Consider the following 4,793-nt stretch of genomic DNA (forward strand, 5'->3'; position numbering starts at 1 on the left):
TGCACCTCGTTCTCCAAGAAAGATTCTTGGAAAGAGCAAAGAGGATTGAGGAGCAGATGATGGGAAAAATGAAAGAGCTTTTAAGAAATTCAAAGAAAACAGAAAGAAACCATTTGAGATGTTTTACTCGATTTATTTTTATGCTCCCCTTTTCCATCTTGCACTACTTCTCCTTCCCATTAATTCCAAATGGATCTCACCTCGAAGATCCATGACTTGGCAAGTTGTAGACACTGTCAAATACCATGAGCTACACCCAGTTTGCCTTCCCCTGGTTTTCTCTGGAAAGCAATGCTGGAGAGGTAAGTGCAGTGCCTGGGTCACGTACAAATTCAGCACTCAGGGAATGGGCTCCGATGGTGTTTGACCCTCAGCAGGGACAATGCACAGCAGGGACTGAGGGGATTCCTGTGCCGCTGTGCAGGAGTGCAGACTCTGGGTCTTGACTGAACATGGCCAAGTTCCCGTGTTTGGACAGGCTCAGGGGCTGCCCCCGGGGAGCGCGGGGCTCGGCGCGGGGGCGAGTGGGCAACGGGCAAATGGACACGGGGACAAACGGCCCCGGCGCTTCAGTTGCAGCGGCAGCAGCAGCAGCGAAAGCAGCAGCGAAAGCAGCGACTTTGCCGAGCCCCTCTTGCTTGTCCTCTCCCTCTCCCGCAGTCCCGCTTGTCCCGCAGTCCCGCTTGTCTCTCCCTCTCCCGGTCTCCCTTTCCGAGGTCCCCTCTGCTCCCAGTCTCTCTCCCCATGCCCGATCGGGCCATGCCCCCGGCCCGCCCCCGGCCCCGGGCGGGGCTGCCCCGTGCCCGTCCCCGAGCATCCCGCCGCGGTCTCGCCTCCGGCCGGCTCTGGTCGTACTGGCGGTGGCGCTGCTGAGCGGGCATCCGTGCCTGGGGCTGGGGCGGCATCGCCTCCCTTTGGCTCCGCCTGGCCCGAGCCTGGCCCCGGCCCCAGCCCCAGCCCCTCCCGGGGCCCGCAGAGGACATAAGCGGCGCGGCCGCTCCCGCCGCCTCCGCTGCCGCTTGCCTGGCCCGAGCTCCGCCGCTCGGCAGCGCGGCCGCCGGCCCCGAGCCGCCGCTGTCCCGCTGCAGGGAGCGAACGCCTGGGGATGGCCGGCCTGAGGCGCTTGAGGGGCGCTCGGGGGCCGTTGCCGCCCCCGGGCCGAGCGCTGACAGCCGTGTCCCGCCGGCAGGGAAGGCGCAGCAGGGCCTGAAGGAGCAGTACCGGCTGGGCTCGCTGCTGGGGCGCGGCGGCTTCGGCAGCGTCTTCGCGGCCACGCGGCTCTCGGACGGCGCCCCGGTGAGCGGCGGGCGCAGGAGGAGGAGGAGGAGGGGGCGGAGGAGGAGGAGGCGGAGGATGGGGCTGAGCAAGGCGGACAGCGAACTCAGCCCGCTGCTGCCCTTGGCTTGCAGGTGGCCATCAAAAGGGTGCCACGGGAGCGCGTCCGGCACTGGGGCGAGCTGGTGAGTGAGCGGGGCCAGCGGGAGCAGCCGGGCCGTGCCGGGCGGGGATGAGCCGAGGCCCGACAGGGTGGAAGCCGCCAGGACGCCTCGAGGGAGAGTGGGCGTGGGGCCAGCGCAGGGCACAGAGCATCCCAGGCTGGCTGAGGGCTTCCTGAGCCCCAGCACGGCATCAGCCCCACTGACGGCATCGTGCTCCTCCCGCAGCCCGACGGCACCAGCGCACCCCTGGAGATCGTGCTGCTGGCCAAGGTGTCCACTGGCTTCCCTGGTGTGGTCCAGCTGCTGGAGTGGCTTGAGCTCCCCAACGACGTCTTGATGGTGCTGGAGCGCCCGGAGCGGTGTCAGGACCTGCAGCATTTCATTTGGGCACGGGGCTTCCTGCCCGAGGAGGTGGCGCGGGAGCTGTTCCGCCAGGTGCTGGAGGCCGTGCGGCACTGCACCAGCTGCGGGGTCCTGCACAGGGACATCAAACCAGAGAACATCCTGGTTGACCTGGCCACCGGGCAGGCCAAATTGATTGACTTTGGCTGTGGCACCTACCTGCAGGACACAGCCTACACTCACTTTGCAGGTGAGCCCACACAGGGTGTGCTCCTGGTCCCAGCATCTCATGGCCCAACATCTCAGAGCCCAAGCTGGGTGTGGCAGTGGGGATTCTCCCTTCTGCAGCCCTTCATGGCACTGAGACTTCAGCCAAGTTGCTTTTGAGCAGGGCTGGGTGTGGAGCCAGCTTCCAGCCCTGCAGGCAGCCTTTGCCCACCACTCTGCCCAGGACTGGGCCTGGGGCAGCCAGCCCAACAGAAACACCCGTGGGTGGGGGTAGCTGAGAGGGGGGGTCGGAACCAGTGCCCCAGCCAGTTTGGTGTGCAGGTGAGAAAGGGCTTGGACTGGTCCACTCGCCTGGTTTGTTTTGGGTTCATAATGTTTTTGGAGCAATGCAGGCAAGGAGGATGCAGGCATGTATTTTCCCTCAGCACTGAGTGGTTTCTTCCTTGTTATGGTGGGACCTTGCCAGGGCTTCCACTGCCCTCTTCCAACCCCAGTGGCTTCTTTTCCAACCCGAAGTCTGTACACAAGTCCCAGGTGCTGGTGAGAGGGCAGTGCGTCACACCCCATGTGCCACTGGAGCAGGGATGCTGGGGCCAGGCTCTGGGAGCAGCAGCATCCCCCTGATGAACTCCATCTGTATTCCATAGGAACACGGTCATACAGCCCCCCGGAATGGACCCACTTTGGCTGGTACTATGGCAGGCCAGCTACCATCTGGTCCCTGGGCATCCTGCGACATCAGATGGTCTGTGGGGAGCACCCTTTCAGGAGGGGCCAGAACATCAGCTGGGACCATCAGCTCTCGCTGCCACAAGGGCTCTCGCAAGGTGGATCCTCATCTCTGGGCACGGGGGAATACCAGTGCTGGGAGACAGCAGCGGGCTCGTGAGCATCCCGCTCTGGCAGCGGCTGAGGATGTGGCACATGTCCTGCTCTCCTCCAAACCAGGGAATGGATGGGAAAGCTTAGGCCCAGCTCTGAGCACATCCAGCATGGCCTGGGCACGGGAATAGTGGGGCAAAGCCAACAGGAGCCTTCTCCAACTGACCAGCGGCTTGTGGTTTCTCTGCCCAGAGTGCCAAGATCTGATCAGGCGGTGTTTATCCATGCTGGACTTGGAAAGGCCCTCATTAGAAGAGCTGCTCTGTCATCCTTGGATGCAGGATATTCATCTGCCCTAGAAGAAGGGAGAGCCACAGGCACACTGTGATGCAGGGCCCTGGTAAGTTACAGCTCCACACATGCCTTGGCAATCAGAAGCAAAGGAAGCCAGACTTTTTTGTCCTGCCCGTGTCACTGCCCAGGGCTCATCAGATGGGAACACACAGCCCTTGTGCTGGAGCTGAGCTGCTCTGGCAAGCACTGGTGGCCACCATCTGAGCTGGTTTTGCTTGTCCTGGTTCCCTGACAGCTGGGGCTCTGGGCAGAACCTGAGAGCCTGGTCTCACCCAAGGGAAGGAGAAGGAGCCCCTGGAGAAGCTGTACCAGGTTGGACTGCTGCTGCTGGAGACAGTGAGGAGGACATCAAGAATGGCAACCTCTTCCTGGACCTGGCCACTGGCCAGCTGAAGATGATGGACTTTGATTGTGGCACCTTCTTCAAAGCCAGGCTCCACAGAAAATTTACAGATGAGTCCACACCCAGGGGGATGCTCCCAGATTTGGGCATTGCACAGCCTGGCGGGGAACCAAAGGTTCCCCCTTTGCTGGGGCAGATGCAGCTGATCCTTCAGTCGCCTGCCCAGCTGGTTTTGGCAGGGCTGGGGGGATGGGCTGGGCTGCATATGAAATGGGAGTGGGCTCCTGGCCCTGCCAACAGCCCCCACCGTGCCCCAGGCTGGGGCTGGGGCAGCCAGCCCGACACAAACAAACCCCATGGTGGGAGCAGAGGTGGGACTCCAGAACCTGTGCTGAGGCTGCTTTGCTGTGCAGGCAAGGAAGGGCTTGGGCTGCTCCACTGCCCTTGTTTGCTTTGGGATCAGCATTATTGTGGGGGGCAGTGCAGGGGGGAAGGGAGAAAGCCTGGGCTTCCCTCAACCGTGTGTGGGTTTTTCCTTGCATGCAGGGATTGGGCCTTCCTCAAGGCCCTGGCAGAGATAAGATTTTTTTACCTTTTTTCTTGTTTCCCCTTTTTGTCTGTAATCTATTTTCAATATTTTGTTGTTTGTTTTTCTAGATGAAGCCTTATAGGTTGGGTCCAGTCTGGATCAGGAAGTGCTTGGGACCAGCTGCAGTGTGGATGGGCCTGCCCTTGGAGAAGGCTGAGGACATCATTTGGGACCAGCTTTTCTTCCAGCAGGGGAGGGCGTGAGGTGGGTCCCCGTCTGCCTGGCATGGTGGGATCAGAGCTTCTGGGAGATGGCAGCGAGCACAGGAGCCTCCTGCTCTGGGCAGCTGCTGAGGAGGTGGATGTGCCTTGGCTGGCTGCAGGCTGGGCACACGTCCTGCCCTCCTGCCCTGCTGCCAAAAGCAGCAGTGATGGGCAGCTCTGGGCACCGCTCTGAGCACGGCCAGCATGGCCTGGGCACCGTGGGCGGCTGGGACAAGGGCACAGGAGCCTTCAGCTGACGGGCAGTTTCTGCTTTCTCTCCTTGCAGCCGGGCTCTGCGGGTGCTGAGGCTGCTCTGGGCTCTGGCAGGGCTCTGCTGGAGCTCAGCACCGGGCTGGAATTAGCCAAAGAAGAAATGGTGTGACCTGCAGCACAGACTTGCTTGAGCATTTTGGCAGCACAGCTCAAGTTTGCAGAGTGTACACCTCCAAGGGAAAACATGACACCCCCCAAAA

The 4,793-nt window shown here is 61.7% G+C and overlaps 1 pseudogene; it reads left to right on the forward strand.

Annotated features, from left to right (window-relative positions):
* Window positions 1-744: 744 nt before the first annotated feature.
* On the forward strand, window positions 745-3,190 carry LOC132335028 (serine/threonine-protein kinase pim-1-like; annotated as a pseudogene).
* The last annotated feature ends 1,603 nt before the right edge of the window (window positions 3,191-4,793 follow it).

This window comes from Haemorhous mexicanus, chromosome 16 (genome assembly GCF_027477595.1).
Source record: "Haemorhous mexicanus isolate bHaeMex1 chromosome 16, bHaeMex1.pri, whole genome shotgun sequence".
NCBI classification, from domain to species: domain Eukaryota; kingdom Metazoa; phylum Chordata; class Aves; order Passeriformes; family Fringillidae; genus Haemorhous; species Haemorhous mexicanus.